At 33.3% G+C, this 21,469-nt stretch overlaps 1 long non-coding RNA gene across 1 annotated transcript; it reads right to left on the bottom strand.

Annotated features, from left to right (window-relative positions):
* Positions 1-1,375: 1,375 nt before the first annotated feature.
* On the bottom strand, positions 1,376-4,733 carry LOC128985422 (uncharacterized). The gene is made up of 3 exons (XR_008490019.1): positions 4,647-4,733; positions 2,629-2,731; positions 1,376-1,551 (listed from the first exon to the last, which is right to left on the bottom strand). It is a non-coding gene; the product is annotated as an uncharacterized LOC128985422 (long non-coding RNA).
* Positions 4,734-21,469: the final 16,736 nt, after the last annotated feature.

The raw sequence follows: 21,469 nt of genomic DNA, 5'->3' as shown, positions 1-21,469 counted from the left end.
TTCTGTGGGGTGATGGGATATTATATAACATTGAACAAAATTGGATAAAATAACACATTAACAAGGAGAAACATATTAAATAACTAATAACATTATCAGAGGCATTAACAGACATTATGGGAGAAAATATACAAAATAAAAGAGAAATTAATTTTAATGATGAATGAATGACATGTAATATTACACTCTCATTACAATTTTAATAACTTGAACAATACTACATTGAATTAAAATGGATTTGTTTTTAAACACAACAAAACAATAATAAAGAATTGGAGACACATGTTTTTTTTTACTACATTCTTCCTCCCTGATGTTAATGAACGTAGTCATTTAAATAATTAGGAGGTCTTCTGCTTCTGAAACTTCTTCTCGGATATGTGTTATGGTTCTCTCCTCTAGAAGCTTCTTGTCTAGGTTGTAAATTCTCGGCAGTAGTATTCATTTCATCTTCTTGATTCTGTGTTGATGATGGACTAGGAAAGTATTCAGGTTCAGGTTGAGAAGTGGGTAATAGAGTATTTTCATCACTCTCAAAATCGGTTAGCTCTATGTCAGTTTGGTACTCACCAACCGGAGCAAGATGACGTGTAGACACGGTAGTTTCTCTTCCATCAAGCAACTTAACATGAGCATACTCGGCATTCCCGTGAAGAAATTGGACCTCTTCAACAAGTGGCTCATACTTGGACGTACGATTGAATCTCTTCAAGTAGACAGGGCTGTGTAGTGTGGAGACAAGTTTGATTTGTGGCTGTGCAGAGTAATGACTTTGTTAACGATATCATCGATTCTAGGTAGTGGGTAAGCGTCCAGTAATGATTCCAGTAATAATTTATAGTTCTGGAGTAGTCAATGACCATTCTTTTTCTATGATTTTCAGTAGTAACTACTAATGCTTGAGCCCTCCATGGAGACATACTAGGCTCTATAACATCGTCTTTAAGCAATTTACTTACTTCGTTTTCAATAAACTTTAAATCATCGGTTCTATGGCGATGATACTTGATTGCGATTGGCTTAAATTCCGGTTTTAAATTAGAAAACAAAGATACCGGTTCTACAGTTGAGGCTGCCACTCTACATACAGTTGGTTATGACTTGTTGCCACCAAAGACTACTTTAATACTTGCATGGTTTTTCAAAATATCATGTCCAACAATTATATCTGCACAAAGATCTGGTAACAATGAAAGATTAACTTGCTTGTAAAAGTGATCAAGAATGACAAGATTTACCTATTATTACTATTCATTACCTACGAGGAATTCCAAATTCTTTGAAATTAAAAATAAAACACAAGAGGTAATTTGTCTAAATAGATTTATATTGAAGATTTACATAACACATATACATTTGAAAATGCCACGTCTCTTAACTAAGGTGACGATCCCTAGACTACAGTCCAAGCACGCTAAAATTTTACATTTACATTTATTTTCAAATGTATCACTTTTTAGATTCATAATTTATTTTTGGATCTTCATCCCCACTGAGTGGAACCTCTTCCCCATTGTCCACAGTGGTAGGTTTTTTCCCTCTGAAAAAATTCTAAACAAATAGAATCAATATTAAATTTAAGAATAATTAACCAAAATGATTAATTTTGTATCTGGTATAAAAAATAAGCAAGTAAGCAAAGTTTTCAACTAACGCAGTTCAACTCACAACAAGTGTAGGCCTGTTTAATGAAAATTAATTTATTCGTACAATGATATACAAATACAATATATGATATTCCCACAGTATGTATAACACACAATTACATTGTTTGTCAAAAAATGCTAGACACGAGCCCATCAGGATTGTTTTCTTATTACTTCAGGCGAGACCTAGGCGTTGCGGCATTATCACTTCGATAAAATCCGTAAGTGAATCTGCGGGATTTTATATTTTATCGTTTAAGTATAAAACTAGTGATAGTTCTTGGTTGGTTATCCTAAATATAGCCAAGACATTTGTTACAAATTTTGCTCATACTCTACAATATATAACCTTTCATTTACAGTATAAATTAACCCAGGTAAGCCCAGCATTGCTATGAAACATGAAAACAACCCCTCTACAAGAATAAAAATACTAGCATTTTTCATTTTTTTAGCTTATACAGTACTTGAGCAATAATAATGACAAATAAACAATAAAAAACATGTTTATGAAAAACCATTATGCAGTAGACTCCTTTTTACCCTAACACCTTGTAACCAGACTGCACTCAGCAGAAGATATATCTCTTAAACCAGAAATCTTTTATCAGTACGATTTAACCACACTGGATCGGCAGGAAGTGGGCGGTACTGAAACAACTTGTCTTGTAGGAAAGATTTGAGACCATTCATCACATGTCTAAAGATCAAATGATTTAAAAGGTACAAAGTCTTGGCATCTTGTGTTTTGTTTACATGAATTATCCCAAGGTGTCTATATTTTGGCTATTTTTTACAGAGTTATCTTTATTAGCTTTATTTTTCCTTAAACTTTTATCATGTAACAAGTATGAGGGCACGTCAGTTTCAACTGTCTCCTCCCCTGTATAATAGAGTCCACTGTACAGTATTATTAGGCTACCAATGGAATTCTATTAGTGATGAGTTTAATAGTTAGTTGGTGAAAATATTTTATCCTTACCTTCTTTCACATCTGGTTTTGGCTTGTTGAAGCCACTTAGCAACAACGCTTGTAACTTTGGCTTCCGTGGCTTCACTTATATCGAACATTTTCTGTGCGGCAGCTAAAAAAAAATACTTAAAATGAACTTAATACAAAATAGTACATTTAACCCCTAAGACCTAAAGTTTGTCTTCCCATTTCAAACCTGGGGTTAAGTTTAATTTCTAAAGCAGAGTTCAAAATTTTACTTTCATATTATCCTTAATATTTTAATAAATCAACTGTTTGACATGTTCGCTACTGATCCTACACATCAAGTTGTACATGCGCCGGTAGGGCGATCTAAATAGACCGATCCTAAAGCTGCTAAAGAACATGATATTTTTTATAGAGATCATAAAGATAACTGAGACGGATGGCAGCATCCTGTAATCCAGCTACTAGGAGGTTACGAATTGCGGATATTTATAGGCATGCACTGTGGATGCGATACTCCTGGTGTGGATTAACGTCCGCACGAGTGAGTACTACGACTGTCCGCAGTACTATTCTGAAAATTAGACAAATTCGTCCAAGGCAAAAAATGTGGTTCGGATTCCACTATAAACTGTAGGTCTCTTAGTTTCCATTAGCTGTATGGGCTATTAATTAACAGCTAGCTGTGTCTAAGGAATAAGTCGGCCTTAGTCACTAACAAGACCACAAGATCGCGCCACTCATCCTACACTCATCTCCATTCATACTTGGCTTAAAATAACTTTTTATGGTCGCCATTTCATTGAAAAGTATTAGGCCTAAAGTAAAGTATTCAAGGTCACTGATGGACTAAAGGTAGTAAATTGGTCAGTAGCTCAGACCGGAAATAAAAACCTGTTACAATTAATTGGTAAGTAGTATTGTTGCTTAAGATATTTTTTACATGCTTTTGTCGTACAATAAATCTGTTTTTAGCGAATTTCCCTATAGGGAAGTAGCTATTACTGTAGGTGGCACGGTAAGACCTAGGCCCGGGACCGATTTACTTTTTAATTTTGATGTCCCCAGAGGCCAAAAACACCATTGGTTCAAATTTTATATATGTATATATATATGTGTGTGTGTGTGTGTGTGTGTGTGTGTGCGTGTGTGTGTGTGTGTGTCCGTTAGCACGATAACTCGAGCAAAAATGATCCAATTTTGATGCAATTTAGTATAAACGTGTAAACCTACATTTATTTGAACGAGTTTGCGAACCAGCATGATCAGACTATGGGAACGGGGGTTTACGGGGGGTTTTACGGGGTCAAAATAGGGGTTTCCCATTTTTGACCCAAAAACATAAAATTTAACAATTTCTTTCCAAACCATTTTGTAGAGCTTAAAAAAAAATTAGTATATTGAAGCGTTTTCATGCGCCTAATGGTTACGGAGAAAATTCCAAAAAAATGTATATTCAAAATTCCCATGATATTCTTATGGAGAACAAGTAAACTGTGGTAGTTTGCTTGTTTATGAACATATTTTGATCAAATTTGGAAAATGTTTTTATTTCTTCCTAACTATTAACATAAAAAAAACCAGTTTTACCCTCCCTGATGCAGCAAATCTAAGTACTTGTTAAACTAATTCTAAATAGGAAATAAATGTTATATTTTTAAGTAGACATTTTACTGTTAATTCAATCAGGCAAATGGAAATCCGCTTAGTCTGCAGGTTTGCTGCGGCGGGGATATTTTTTGTTAAGTTAGCTTAGTATGGCATAAAATATTCTACGTCACTCGTCCAAAATGTGTTTAATGGACTCGATTGGTAATCCCGCACTCGACTTCGTCTCGCACGGGTACGACCACACTCGTCCGGTAAACACTTATTTTCAGAACTAGTAACGTAATATACTTAAAGTATTATACTTAGTAGTATAATACTTGTAATTAATATACTTACAAGGATTACTTACAAGTAATTTTATTACATCAGGTATTTAGTGAACCTTGATGGTTGTCTAAAACTAGTATTACAGTTTATTATTAGTTGATGAGTTATTGACAATGACCTACCTCTGGAAAGGCAATGAGCTTGAATGAGGTCCTTTGCTAGAGTTACTTGATGGTGCCTGGGATCTGTAATCCTTGGGGTTGTAGTACTCAAATACTAAGGTGAAAAAAGCAAGCAACAACCCCATAATGATCAAAGAGTAAACTCCTCCTGTACAAATTAAAATACACAGTCCTGAACAACACTTTAATATAGTTTGTGTTGGTTCACAACTTCAACAACTTTTTATTTTTTTGAAGAAATGTTATGATTCAATGAGTTTATACATTCAGTTTTTACATTAAATGAACATCTCTGAAACATAACTTAGGTTGCAAAGTAAACTGCATTTTGAGTAGTTGATACGAACTAGATTGGTTTGTGTTCTTTGCTATCATCATGTATATATTAAAACGTTACAGGGGTTTTTTATTTCACGATTCTGAATCAACCACTTGACGGATTCTTATGATTTTTGTGTTGTAAGAAAGATAATGTTGAGAACTAGGGAATGTCGAAACCAAAATATTAGTTTAGAGTTTCAGTTTTTTAGAAATTAAGTTTTAAATTTGAAAAGTCTAGCAGCCGACGCTAAAATTCTTCTCTAGCTTTTGGCATAATACCATTTGCTTAATGTAACAAAAAATTCTGCATTTGGATGAAAATGAAATGACATTTGTAGAATTGACTTATTTATACTATATGTAATGCTATAATTATTGATAAGTTATAAATTCGGTAAGAGAGTGAGTACGTTTATTTAAATATACTTAGTAAAATACTAGATGTTCTAATTTATTTTTTTGAGCAGTCTTTAAAATATTTAGTTTGTTTTAGTTTAATATAATTTGTTATGATTAACAGCTGGTCGAATAAAAAAATATTCTATATAACTATGAGGTTAGTTTATTTACTCTGTGATTTTGTCATTGATTATATGAAATAAGAGAGATTCTATAACCATTGCTGTATATAAATCGAAGCTCACGAATCTTCAAAAGAAAGCTTATGAAAATTATTTTACTACTCAACTTTTTGAGGAAATGTTGGGAAAAAACAATGATCAAATGTTTTAATTCCTCATGGCAGATTTTTCTTTACTATACTATGCTTGAATGTTTTAATGGATCGATTCCCGTACGTAGGACGGGCCAAACAGCTCGTTTTACATAATGTATATACTTTTCCACCATAGAAATTTGCTTTGCGTGTTATTGCATGAGTGTGTGAATTCACGTCATTGGCACCATTTAATTTCTTTAGGGTGTTTATTTAAGCCCATAATTTATGAAATGTCATAATTTTGGCAATGTTCTTTAGGGTACAGTTTAGTTTCTCATAGCTTCCTTATTTGTACTAAGGGAAAATAAACAATTGGGATATTTGTAACTTTAAAAAGGCCTGCTTCTATACCTCATATGAAATTAGTTGAAACACACCATGTCCTAAACATCAATTTTTTTATGCTGCCAGCTCACGCTTAAATTTTTGACATCCATTAATGGATTAATGCCAGATATAGGGTAAATTCCCTATCAAACAACATCAAGATAAAAAATATCGTACGAAAATAGAATAGAATGGAATAGAAATCTCTTTATTGCAGGAATGACAACAATTAATATACAGCATAAAAATTATAGTCTTTATTTGATTGCTTAACGAATAAAGTAATACTAGTAAGTAAAACTAATACGAACAGAATAAAAACCAATTATGACTATACAAAATTAAAAAATTTATAGCATTTTTGATTAGGTTAATATTTTTTTGTTTATGTATTGAAATAAAATTTGAAAATTTGTGTTATTATTAAAGAAATAGTTTGCAACTCTGCTCAAATAGCAAAATGTTACAAGTCAATTCAGAATAATTCTTGTAAAGTAGATGAGACGTCATTGGGGTAGGGGGAGGTATATAAGACAGCACGTGCTGCAAGGCTCTTCCTCAGTCGGGTTTAGTTTGGTATTACTGTAGTTCAGTTCATTTGTGATTAACCATCATAGTCTCTGGTACCCCAATTTGGGCAAGTTTGTTCGAATTTTTAATAGTCTTAACCTTTTTATTTTCAGTATGTCTCATCTACTCCTTTTCAGCTTATTTTAGTTTTAATTCTAGAATTCTAATGTTATTGTATTTTTTTTAGGGCTCATGAAACTAAATAATAATTCAAATTCAAGAAATATCCAAAATTGTGTAAAGAAAAGTAAATGTTAAAAATCAAATTTGAGCAGAGAATGATCTTAATAAAAGTTAATTTAAAGAAAAAGATGTCAGTGTATCAAGGTTTATAATTTTGGAAGTAAATAAATTGTTTTTAAATGTCTTGAATATGTTTTTAATTCAAGTTACACTACAAAATGCGCCACTCTGCTAAACTCTGCTTAACTCAAGTTTGATGACAAGTCCAAGATATAATTTCTTTAATTGATTTAAAATGTGTTATTGAAGAAACTAAAATGGCATTAAAAGTAGAATTTTTACTAAAACAAGAACTTCAATATGAATTATTAGTGAGAGGGATTGAGTTTGATCCTAATGAAAGTGTGTCAGAGTTAAGAAAATTATTTAGAGCTGGAATAAAAATTAAAGTAATGCCTAACGCTCATAATCTATCAAAAAAGTTAGTCGTTATAGAAGAAATTCAAACTTTAAATAATAGTTTACAAAGTTTGGATGATAAAATTGTGGATCTTAAAGATAGTAAAGATATTAATAGTTTTATTAGAGCAGAAATAAAAATTAACCACTATGAAGGTAGAGTAAAGAACTTAAATCAGTTTAAGTTGGGCGAGGATGAAAGATCTAAAGTAGACATGTTGATTGAGAAGTTAAAGTCAGTAAAAAAGAATCTTTTAATAAACTTAACTTTGATGCAAATGAAAAAGCTACGGTAGAACGTAAGCTAAGTGAAAGTATTTTAGAAGAGGAGGAGCTTGAAAATGTTTTCTCAGAAAAATTAAAATGTGTAGAAAAAGTAACACAATCGAGCTTTAATGTACAAGAGGACCAAAAATGTAGTTTCGCTAAGCTACCAAATCCAATTCAAATTCACTTACAAAACTTTCAAGTTTGTGATGGTTTGGATGTTAATAAGTTGTTAGGCTTTATCAGAAACATATTAAAGCTAAAAGATGAAACCGAACTGTCAGATGAGCAAATCGTGGATTTATGTTTAGGTTACACTACAGGGCCTTTGCATATCAAGATATTGGAATGTAAACGATTGAAGTTAGGCTTAACTGCTTTACATCAAAACTTGTTAAGTTATTTTGTACCTGTAGGTCTCAGAGAGAGTCTGAAACGAAATTTAGTTAACAGACCCCAAAGAGTAGGTAAATGAAGCATTTAATTTTTACATTTTAGCTGTCAAAGAAAATGCTAAACTATTGAACTGTGCATACTCTGAACGGGAGTTAGTAGAATTGATTACAATCGGAATGAATCCCGAAACAAGAGCTAAGTTAGTATTTTATCAAATGCCCTCAACTTTTGAAGATTTAGACCAACTTTGTATTCACGCTCAAAATGTCGCCTATGAGGATGATTGTAGACGTTCAATTAGAGTACACCCTATGTCACAACACAACCGGATGGTTAACAATGTAAATGTTTCAAGAACACCTCCCAAGTGTTACAATTGTAACCGACTCGGACACATTGCTCGCAATTGTTTTAGGAAACAAAACAATTACACCCCTAACTATCATGCCAAAGAATCCCCTACCTCTCCAAAAAACGAGTCAACTGGGGAAAAACCATAAACCACTATAATACAATAGGTTTTTCCCGGATAAAGAGTGCAAATTTCTCTGGTAGAATTAAAGTTCAGAAAATGATAAACAATAAGGAAGTAAGAAAATTTAACTCGTACAGTAGAAGAATAAATTATCACTCCGGATCAGTACAACAAACAAGATTAAAATCTAAGATAGGAAAACCTATGCTACCCACTCTTAAAGTAATGTTTGGAAATAAAATAAATGAAAATGTCCTCTTAGATTCAGGAAATAGTGTCAGTTTAATAAGTGAAGATATGTACAGGAAAATGTCCAAATGTAACTTAGTTAAAGAAGCAAAGGAAGTTAATGTTAACTGCAAGTCAGCAATAAATAACGATATTTCTATAATTGGAGAATGTAAGCTAATTGTAAAGATACATAATTTTTCCTGGAAAGTAAGATTTTTAATTGCAAGAAGTCTAGCTTGGAGAGTAATATTAGGATCTGACTTTATCAAGAAATCAAATTTAGTTTTGGATCTAAGTGCAGACAGTTGTTATTTTAAATTCAGCCCAGATTTTAAAATTGAGTTGAGTCATAACCCTACAATAATCAGTGCAAATGTAAACAAGGAAATTGTTGTCGGCTGTAATCAAGCAGGACCCGAGATAAGGAAACTAATACAAGATAATCCAACTGTTTTTACTAACAAGATAGGTGAAGCTATTAACTTTGAAGTTAGTTTAAAGTTGAAAGATAATAACCCTGTTAAACAGAAAAGTTACCCATTAAGTCCTCCTAAGAATAAAATTGTCAAGGATATTATTGATGACTTATTATTATTAAAACAAGATATAATAAGACCCAGTCTATCAAGCTATGCCAGTCCTAGTTTTGTTATTAAGAAGCCTAACTCAGACAAACATAGGTTGGTAATAAATTACAGTACGTTGAATAAGAAAATAGAACAAGTTAATTATCCTATCGGTGATCTTCATGAATTATACCACTATCTAAGGGATTCTGAATATTTTACTGTGCTAGATCTGACACAAAGTTTTCATCAGATTAAAATAGCGGAAGATAGTAAACATATTACGGCCTTCTCAACTAATTATGAACTGTATGAGTGGAATCGTTTGCCTTTTGGACTTCATTCTGGTAGCGGAATTCTATCTTCTTATCTTAACCAAGTTTTCAAAGAAGAAAAATTTAAGTTTATACTTAACTTTGTGGATAATTTGATTATTTACAGTCAAACATTAGAGGAACATTTAAATCATTTAAAACAAGTTACTGAGAAGTTAAAGAAACATAACCTTACAGTTAATCCTAGTAAAGCTGTATTTGCCAGTAAGGAAATAAGTTTTCTTGGTTATCTAATCTCTAAAAATCAAGTATCTATAGACCCTGACCGAACATTAGCTATTAGGAACAGTAAGCCGCCTAAAGATGCCAAAGGTGTAGGTAGGTTTATTGGTATGACGTCATATTTTTCCAAGTTCATACCAGAGTACTCTAAATTAGCTGCATGTCTAAATGAACTAAGGAAAAAGAATAAAAAGTTTATTTGGTCTGAGGAATGTCAAAGTAACTTTGAAAAATTGAAAGAAGCTATAATCAATCCACCTGTTTTGGCGATACCTGATTACAACTTGCCGTTTATCTTACAATGTGACGCAAGCGAACTAGCGGCTGGGGCAGTTCTTCTTCAAAGCTTTAATGGGAATGTTAAACCTGTGGCTTATTATTCTAAGAAATTTTCAGACTCTGAGAAATGTTTATCTGTGTACCATAAAGAGGCTTTAGCTGTAGTCAGTGCTATCAATAAGTTTAGAAACTATCTAGAACACAAAAGGTTTACTCTGATAACGGACAACAGTGCCTTGGCATGGGTTTTAGGAAATTTCCGTAAACTTGGAAAGTTAGGTAGGTGGGTAGAAACTATTCTTAGTCTACCATTTGAAATTCAACATGTTAAAGGGAAAGACAATGCAGTAGCCGATTTTTTGTCAAGACATTTTGAAACTAAAGAAGTGAATGTTGAAAGTTGTAAATAATGTAAATACTAGTGTTAAGTCCAACAATGATGAAGCAAATAAGAAATTAGAAGTAAAGGAAGTACTTTTTATTAATAATATTAAAGACTTTCCATTGACATTTAGCGATTTTAAGTCTCACCAAAGTGAAGACGAGGAGATTTGTAAAATAATTGACAGCATAAATGAGGGAACTAACAATCAGAAGTTTTCACTAAACCGAGGTGTATTAATGCACCAATCAAATGGTAAAGGTGCGAAGAAAATATATTTACCTAACAATTTGGTAGACATGGTATATAAATATTTTCACAATTCACTAAGCGGGTGTCATCTAGGATTGTACAAAACAATCAAGAAAATAACGGAATATTTTTACTTGCCAAATATTTCGGAAGTAGTAAAACAAAGAATAAAATCATGTGAGCTATGTAGTAAAGGTAAACCGGCTCAACAAGTGTTTGAAGGTCCCTTGGTGTCAAGTAATGCTCAAGCGCCGATGGATAGGTTGTACATAGACATTTTTGGGCCATTGACAAGAACGAAAGCTCAAAACAATAACTTGTTAATCATAGTTGACCAGTGTACTAAGTTTTTCTGGATATATGCAATGCGGGATGCGAAGTCTAAATCAATTGTAAATATTTTAGAGAACTTTGTTTTTAAAAACTTTGGACTATGTAAAGAATTAATAGGTGATAATGCTAAATGTTTTATGAGCAGTGAATTTAAAAACTATTTATTCAGTAAAAGCATTATGCACAGAACAATAATTCCTTATGTTCCTAGGAGTAACATAGCCGAGAGATACTTCAGAAACATTAAAGCAATTTTCCAAATTTATTTTCATGATTGCCAAAATAAATGGGACACTAATTTAAGTGACATTCAGTTAGCTTTAAACAGTGCTTGTAATGAAGCTACACAAGAGGCGTACACGCCTCACGAACTAATGTTTAGCTACAAAGTAAACAATTCTCTATCTAACGTGTGGCATTTAAATGATCTACTGGAGGAAGAAGTGGACAAGAAGGAATTAGCAGGAAAATTAAGTCAAGCTATTGTAAATAATAAAATGAGAAACAAGTCAAATGAAAAATTAAGAAAATATGGAGAAGAGAAAAGTATGCATCCATTCAAGAAAGATAGTATTGTTTATGTCAAGACATATCAGTTGAGTAACAAAGGTAAACAGTTTCAAGCCAAAACTGCTTTCAGGTATGATGGACCTTATAAAATATTAATCTTTATTTCAGGTGTCAGCTGTATAATTCAAAAGTTAAATAATCCTGATGTTATCAAAAGAGTTCATGTTTCACAACTAAAGCTTGGATAAACAATGTAAACAAACATCAAGAGTATTGTAAATATTTATGTATACACATTTTTATTAATGGTACAGTATGAACAGGTTTTAAATCAAAGAAATGTTAACAATGTTTTTATTTTGATTTTCAGATTATTATGAATGATGACATTATTGGTATATTTATTACAAAATCATGTTTGTCTTTTACCTCAAAGTAGAATTCCAGTTCGATTCTCAAGACACAAACATACTTTGACCTTGAACTTGAACCGGCCGCAACGACCTACTTTCACTATCACTACACTTGACTAGACATGCACTCACACACGTACTTACACGCACTTACGTACACACTTCGATTCACGAAAACATACATATACACAAACTTTAGCACTTGACATACACTCTCGAAGTGTGAAGACCACCACAAAACACTAACGTACTTGAGATGAGAATGTGGAAAATGAAAAAGAAATGTTTTATATGTATTAATTACCATATTATGATTGTCTTCTCTTCAATTGTCTTTTTAATCGATTATTTATCTGAAAATGTTAAAAAGGGTGAAGGAACTTGCTTATGCCTATTATTTATACTTGGTCTAAAACTGTTTTACGAGCTGTACGAGAATATGGTGTAGAAGTCAAATGCAGTCCACCTACATAGCAGACGGGCAGACACACTAGCTAATGAGAGTGGATGAGCCGATCAGCTGATCCCTGACCTTCCTCAATACACCGGAGGTCCAGTCATGCTTCCCGTCAAATAAATGCCAAAAGGGAGCTCACCTGTTGGGTTCTACGCCAAAGTGATATGACCAAAACATAGTAACAAGATAAAATAGACAATTTTAATTAGAATCTTTTGTTTGAATTTAGTAAAGACGTATAAATAAATTTTATTTCTTTGCCAACAAAAAAATTTTAGTCAGGGGAATTTTGTAGCATTTTTGATTAGGTTAATATTTTTTTGTTTATGTATTGAAATAAAATTTGAAAATTCGTGTTATTATTAAAGAAATAGTTTGCAACTCTGCTCAAATAACAAAATGTTACAAGTCAATTCAGAATAATTCTTGTAAAGTAGATGAGACGTCATTGGGGGAGGGGGAGGTATATAAGACAGCACGTGCTGCAAGGCTCTTCCTCAGTCGGGTTTAGTTTGGTATTACTGTAGTTCAGTTCATTTGTGATTAACCATCTTAGTCTCTGGTACCCCAATTTGGGTAAGTTTGTTCGAATTTTTAATAGTCTTAACCTTTTTATTTTCAGTATGTCTCATCTACTCCTTTTCAGCTTATTTTAGTTTTAATTCTAGAATTCTAATGTTATTGTATTTTTTTAGGGCTCATGAAACTAAATAATAATTCAAATTCAAGAAATATCCAAAATTGTGTAAAGAAAAGTAAATGTTAAAAATCAAATTTGAGCAGAGAATGATCTTAATAAAAGTTAATTTAAAGAAAAAGATGTCAGTGTATCAAGGTTTATAATTTTGGAAGTAAATAAATTGTTTTTAAATGTCTTGAATATGTTTTTAATTCAAGTTACACTACAAATTGACTACTTATTCTAAATAGTATTATTAAAAGTTATAGGGGAACCCGATGCTGTTAACTTGGTCTCCCGTAAGAACCCTTACAAAATCAAATAAACACTAAAACAAGATGTGTACATTATTTGAAAAAAAGGATGACACGAAGTCCACGTATTTCCTTGAAGAGGTCATCCATTCGACTATTTAACGAACTTAAAATGCCACTGTCACCATTGAATATATAACACTCTATTTACTCTGTGTACAATACTGTCACTCATTGACCTGGTCTTCATTGGGGTGGGTTTTTCCGGGGGAGCCATGACGTTCTGCACTTGATGATAAGACAGACCGGTTGACCTTGAACTGTCTGGCCCCGCTTGCCGCTGTTAGAACGTGATAGAATAACTCAAAAACCTTCGAAAGCTATGTTAATTATGGCTTGTTTTTTTTTTTAATTTACAACTAGTTGTTACAGTATTAAGTCAAACACTCAGCCGAGTTTCAAATTTTTTTTTAGAACAACCACTGCATAGCACGAACAAGCGGAGCCGAAACAAACGCAGTCTATGTGTTCTCCAGCCGGCTCCCGCGACGGTACAGTTAAATAAACACAGGTCTGTATTCCGTCCCCGAGAACCTTTTGTTAAATGTTAATATGTCCGTATGTGTTGGTGTTCGTGTTCATGTGATATGTTACTTTTAACAATATAGGACCTTGGTTAATTTCTACTTTTGATTACCTTACCATGTACCCACTGATTCTTATGCTTCATAAGAATATTTTCATTATTATTAAGAGGTCTCATAGGCCTAGCTTTTCTGTCATAGTACATTTTTTTGTTTTTCTTGCCTTGAGATCAAACTATTTCGAACATTCTTATAATTTAACTTAGGCCTAAGTGACATTTCATTAGACGGTAGTACACCATTGATCTTTCTACTGAACAATATCTCCGCAGGAGATGGAATCGAGTTGCTAATAGGAGTGTTTCTGTACTCCAATAAGGCTAGATACAAATCAGTTTTTTCTAACATAGATTTCTTTACAATATTTTTCACATTTTGGATAGCTCGCTCTACCATCCCGTTTGCCTGAGAAAAGTGAGAGCTTGTTAACACATGATTGAATTTCCATTGAACACTAAATTCTTTAAAAGCAAAACCAGTAAAACAAGTGTCATGAGCGGTAATTACATGTTTGGGAATGCCATGCCTACTGAAAATTGCTTTTACCTGGCTTACTACATGTTAGCTTGACATACTTTGCATGGTTAAAATCTCTACATACTTTGAAAAATAATCAACACACAATAAAAAAGTTTTACCATCATAAAAAAATAAATCTAATCCTACCTTCTGCCACGGAAGTTTGGGAACTGGGTGAGGCAACAAAGGTTCTTTGAAATTACTTCTTGCATTGACAGCACAAGTTTCACATTTGATTACAACATCTTCTATTTTATTATTGATGTTTGGCCAATAAATCACACTAGATAACCTGTTGCTCGAAATCGAGCAAAAATGCAGTTGGAAATAAAATAATGAAGAACAGAAAACATAAACAGAAAAACCTCAATCATAGAGTCACTCTAAAGCAATTTATATGACTGATTATTGGAACGTGAAAATATTACGTTGTAAAAAATTATAAAAGTAATCTAAGGTACAATATTTAAATTATTTAATTATTTTGGCTATCTCTTACTGTATGTACTGTAGGCCGCGGGTGCCCTCTATGAAAACGTAGATGTCAACCATACACTGTAAAATAAGCTTTTCAGACCAATGTAGCAAGCTAAATCCCTCTCTTGACGCCAACCAGTACGACACGTACGATAGCATTGTTAAATTATGTCTACGATATGTTCTGTAGGCATGTTTAAATTAGGTGTACGAACCAAAGTCTCCGGTTGGGAACATAAGAGTAGATTTAACGACGTATCTAGAACGGATTCACGTTAAACACTATTAGTTTTTGAAATTAAGAAGAAAAACAATGATTTATTTAGCCAGGTGGTGCTCTTTTTTCAGCATTAAAATAGCTGCGACATTTATACAGGTAGCATCATTGTAGCGAGGGAAGCCACTTCTTTGGTCTCTTACTATGCACATAAGAATCTAACTCGACTCCTAGGAGCTCTCGTCCCTATAAATTTCTGCCACCGTTTTTTAAAAGATTAGGCAAATGGCAAATTGGACATTGTCACCCTATTTCCCGCATTTTTTTTTTTCATTTTTGTTTGAATTGTTTTACATGCGCTGTTGGGTTCCAGTGCCAACGTCGTACTTATAGATCTGTGCGTATTCAGGATCATGGCCTTCTTGAGGAATTAGATTACCTACTCGGTGGTAAAACTTGTCATGGATCTTGAAATTGTAAATACCCTGTGTGATCCTCTCGTCAAAATGAGCTTCAGAGCTGACCATGGCAAAGGCGCAATTCAATTGACAAATTTTATCCAGATAATTTCTGGACCCAAGCTTCACAGCCCTGTTTTCAGATTGGGAGTTTCCAATAAGTTCCTGAAAGTATGGGGAAATTCGCAAATGAGGTAAATGAACCTTTCATTTATGGCAACAAAGAGTAATAATTGAACTGTCTCGGCCAGTCTTTTCTTGCTTAAAATGTAAGCCACCACAATGTAAAAATTTAACGTTAATTTGTCCGAGATTGGATGTATCACGACGGCGGTACTGCCACTCTGTATCCGTCAAATTGGTAGGTTGATGCAAGCGGCCACGTTTGCGTTCCCTCTAGCCAATCACAGTTCTTTGTCTTACTGGTGGCATTTAATTTTAAATTTAGATAAAATAGGAAAGTTAACCAATCAACAGAAAACACTACAAAGGAATTTTGATACAAAATTACATGATAATATTGTAATGTAACGGGTAACTGCACTGTGATTAATCACTTTCAAACATTCACTTAATCCCACCAAACTATAACCAAAACTACATGATAATTCAGTAAAATACGATGTAAGGTAAATAAATTCAACCATTACAAATAACCATTACAAACAATTAATTTGTTGTCAGATCTTGCTAGTAAACTCTTTATTTATGAACCAGACTTAGTTAACAGATGTTTAAATACAAATATAAAATTCCGGCTTTGCTCTGTAAGTAATAAGTAATAAGTCGGTCCTGCAGTCTGTGGTTTACCTTAAAAACTATTTCAAACTACGTCCATATGTTATTTTATTTGTAAAAAAAAGGAAATGAGTTTGATCTAATGTCAACAGATAGCGCCACCTTCCAAACTTTAGCCCTTAAATGTACTTAAGTGATGCCCTTTCTTAATATTCTGAGGCGTATTTGCACAACTACGTGAAAATACCTTTGATTTGACACCTCAAACTTTAAAATCCATCAAGCCGTTATTGAGTTATGACTGTGAAAAGAAAACTGCTTGCGTATTAATATATAGATTCCTTGCCCTTTACTGTGTTTTTGTAACACCGGGATGAGGGTAAAGGTCCGAAGACTCATCGTCTAGTTGAACGTGCCAAAATCCATTTTTACTATCTAAAGTACTGAAATATCTGGCACCTGCCATTTTACTAGCAATTTCCTCAAAGGAGGGAATTTGAAAGTGTGGCCTCATTATAGCATTATTTAACTCTCTGGGATCTAAACACAATCGTAGATCACCATTTTGTTTGTATACAATTACCAGTGATTGAACCTATTCAGTGAGATGTTCGACCTTTTCGATAATTTTAAGCCTAACTAAGGACTCAAGTTTACTTTTAAGCTTAGGTACAATTGCTACTGGTACCTTTCTAGCAGCATGAATTACAGGTGCTACACCATTTTTGAGCACAATTTTGTACGAACCTTTCATACAACCAATACCAGACATTAAATCAGGATAATCATTAAATATATCAGTACAAGTTACACCTTTAACCTGATTACAAGTAGGCCTAGACCTATTAGCACTTGTGTCAGAACTAGACCCTAGCCCTACTTCATTGTTTTGAAGAGAGTTTACTCTTTTTATCAAGTTTAGCTCAACAGAATCTGAGAGACCTAAAATACATGGAGCTTTAGCTTTTACAACAAAAAATTCTAAGAAGTGAGTTTCATTCTTATGAACTACATTTAAAGTGTATTTACCTGTTACGTTTAACCTCTGACCTGTATAGGAGGTTAGGTGCACATCAGTGTCGACTAGGTTGACATCTGTACCAAGAGAATTGAACACATTTTGATTAATTACATTAATTTCGGCACCTGTATCAATTTTAAATATAACAGGATGATTTTCAACCAACAACTCTGTGTTCCATTGTTTACGATTTTTTGTAGACACACAGTGAATAGTATTCAGAGAACCAACAAACAAATCATCAATATTACTATTTACATTAATCTGATCATTCATACTATTTACATTTTTTGTTTTGCACTGATTTGCAAAGTGATTCATGATTCCAGATTTACCACAACGTTTACCAAACGCAGGACATTTCCCATTAAAATTATGGTTGTAACCACACTTAAAACACTTTTTTACCGAACCACTAAACTTTTTGTAACCTGCAAAATGTGATCGTTGTTTGTCGTTGTTGAAACCTGCAGCTGCAGCCGACGTAGATGTAGTGGGAGGGGGACGGTTCCGATCAGCTGATGGAAATCCTCCAGCAAGCCCTTTCCGTTTGCGATGGTTGCTATGACGTATAGCATCTGACATCATCAAGTCGCTGCCTTGTCGATTTGGTTTGCGTCTGTCGATGTCTACTTTATGTAGGCCCATGTTTGAACCTGATTCTGTGGAGCAAATTTCTTGTAACTGATGATTAGCCGTCTCTGAGGCTCTACAAATGTCTAATGCTAAACTCAAGGTCAAATCTTTAGTCCTTAATAAACGATCTTTCAGAGTCCTGACTTTTATTCCTAAAATCAAGCGATCTTTAATTAGACTATCAGTCAAAATACCAAACTCACATGTACTACTTAAATCTCTTAAGTCAGTCACATAACTATCAATGCTATCATCTCGCTTCTGTTCCCTTAAAAAGAAAACATGTCTCTCATACGTGACATTTATGGTAGGAATAAAATAGTTAGCAAACTTATCAATTACAACTTTAATGTTACTTTTATCTTCATCAGCTGAGTACGTTAAGTTATTATAGATCTTGAGTGCGCGATCGCCTATCACTGATAATAAAAGAGCAATTTGATATTCACTATTTTCTTTGTTGCTTTTACTTGCAACCATAAAAATGTCAAATCTCTCTTTAAAAAATGACCAGTTCTTGGCCATGTTACCTGTCCAACTCAACTCAGAGGGAACTTTAATTGGCGGTGCTGCATTTTGTACCACAATGGCGGCAGCTGGTGACGATGAAGTCGATGAGCGTCCTTCTTGACCTTGTCAATTACCCGCCGTAGTCTTTTCTTCTCCCTGTCCAGGCTTCATTTCTATCTCACTTCATTAATTATACGCACTCTAAAATACTTTTAATACCACGCACATGAGTATAAACATAATTGTCACTGGTTGTAGAAACAAAATTTTAGCCATTTTCGTACTGCGCCATGTCTTATGACGGGTCTTTAATAAAACACGTCTTGCTGCTACAAAGCCCAGTTTATTAAGGAAGCGTCTAGGCTAGTTAACAAATGGGGTGGGGGACATGCAAGTCGCGCCCTTATCATGTTTGACCTCTGGTCTACGGAACTTATTTATTAGCCAGAACGAATAACAATACATATGTATTACAAATTATAATAATATGACAAACTGAAATAGAAAGTTTTTAGTGAATTTCCGATATGGAATAAGCTATTACCGTAGTACTCATGGTAAGCCCTGGACCTGGGACCGACAGTGTGGACTAGCGTTTTAATGTACGCGTACCATCCACCGTGCAGTCAATTTGTGGCCACACGTGTTTTTGTTTGTTTTTTGTAAAAAAATTATGTAAATGGTTTTTCTTCCCTGTATTTCCCTGTTGGGCAGTGACGACAGTCTGGACTAGCATTTTAATGTGCGCGTACCGTCCACCGTGCAGTCAATTTGTGGCCACACGTGTTTTTGTTTGTGTTTTGTAAAAAAAGTATTTAAATGTTGTTTCTCCTGACGTATTTATAGACTTTCTGACAACCTCTTCGGAGTGATATTTATGTTCTTTCATCGCCTGAAGATGGCCTAATAGCTGGGCTGAAACCGGTCGCCGCTAATCGCTGACATATGATCACACTGACGGATTAAAAGGTATTTTAAGATCTAAATTAATTTAAATTTGTGACCAGGAGGCAAAAAACAACAGAAATGAAGAAACAAGAGTTTGCTTATTCTCCATAAAAATAGCATGGGAAATTAAAATTTACCATTTTTTTGAATTTTCACCTTAACTATTAGGTGCATAATAACCCTTCAATACAGTATACTAAATTATTATTTTTAGCTCTACAAATTGGATTGGAAAGAAATGGCTGATTTTTGTTTTTGTAAAAAATTAGAAAACACAATTTTTACCTCATTAAATCCCCCATAAATCCCCGTTCCCATAGTCCGTTCATGCTGGTTCGCTAACTCGTTCAAATAAATGTAGGTTTACACGTTTATACCAAATTTCATCAAAATCGGATCATTTTTGCTTTAGTTATCGTGCTAACGGATACATATGTATATATAAATTTTAACGGATGGTGTTTTAGTCCAATAGGGACCTCAACACGAAAAAGTAAATCGGTCCAAGGTCCAGGTCTTACCATGAGTACTACGGTAATAGCTTATTCCCTATATAAGAAATACACTAAATACTTTCTGTTTCAGTTGTTTGTCGGAGACATTTAAGTCTGAATCTAATCAGGCAAATGGAAATTCGCTTAGTCTGCAGGTTTGCTGCGGCGGGGGTATTTATTTTTAAGATCAGGCAAAATAAAGTGTTCCCCTAATAACTAATATTTTTACACTAAAAACGTTATGTTTCAGTAATTTTTGTACGATATTTATGATCTTGGTATCCTTTGATAGGGAATTAAAAATGCAAAAAAAGTATCCATGACATTTCTTCATATAATTAGCCGTTTTTTAGTTATTTAAGTTATAAAAATTCAAACGGCTGCCATTTTAAAATTAACAATCGGACCAACTTTATTATTTTTTCTATAATAGGTCTTGTGTATGCTAACATGCTTATCAAATGTCATAATCATTGAATGAAAAACTTCACAGATAAAAATATTTTTGTAAAAAAACAAAATGGCGGATATATGTCCAGAAATATGCATTTTCGGATATACCTTCAGATACTTTTTTTTCTTTTAGTATGAGGATTAATTTCCCAAAGTCTTGAAACGTTTTTTATGGGCACCCTGTATATTGCAAAATGTAAATTGGCACTACTATTAATTAGTCTTGCCTAGGGCACTGGCAGGGTAAAAAATGGGCCCCCTCGATTACTAAAAATCCAAATTACTAACAATCGATTACAAAAATCCTAGTGTTAAACCCAAATACATTAATTAAAAATAGTTAATTTCCACCATTAAATAGCCAAATTGAAAAATGTCATTACGGAATTATTAATACTAATCAATTTTTTTTTTAATTACCAATATTAGTGAGGTAGGTCCTTTCATCAGTGAAGGAATCCTGGGATTTGCACGTTATACGAGCCGGGTTTTCTTCCCACCATTTTTCTTTCAGATTTGCCAATCTGCGTTGGGTAAGCATTTCATTCAGTCTGAAAAGTTGTTTACAGTGCGAGTTTTACAATACAGAAAATATATATTGAAGTAAAATATTTGTATTAACCATGTATTTTGTCATAGTAAATTACATAGTGTCTTATCATAGAGATATGTACTCTAAATCATAAACACACTATGAAAAACATAACCACTGTAATGGATTTTAGTCTGTTATGTAAACTGGAGAAACACAAGGAAAATACTATTAAATTTTACACATTAATCAAAATTAATTAATCATAATTTTTTTACTTACAAGATTCTGAACAATTCATTCCATTTAATTTTTTTAACTACTGCCTTAAGGTCACTAATGGTTCGATCCAAAAAAGTGTCTGCGGCTCTGTTTGGCAGTTCTATCCTTTACCCAACCTCAAGGTCATTTAACTTTGCACCAGGTGTGTCAATCAAGGCCTAGTTTAATAGGAATCAAAATTAAATAATGATTAACTAAAAAATCAAAGTTTTATAATCAAAACATATATATTTATTGTATGAATTACATAGGTAGAATAAATGTT

The sequence above is a fragment of the Macrosteles quadrilineatus genome, unplaced genomic scaffold (genome assembly GCF_028750875.1).
Source record: "Macrosteles quadrilineatus isolate MER2022 unplaced genomic scaffold, UCM_ALF_1.0 Scaffold_1__1_contigs__length_201487025, whole genome shotgun sequence".
Lineage (NCBI taxonomy): Eukaryota > Metazoa > Arthropoda > Insecta > Hemiptera > Cicadellidae > Macrosteles > Macrosteles quadrilineatus.
This window is presented reverse-complemented; position numbering and strand designations above follow the sequence as displayed.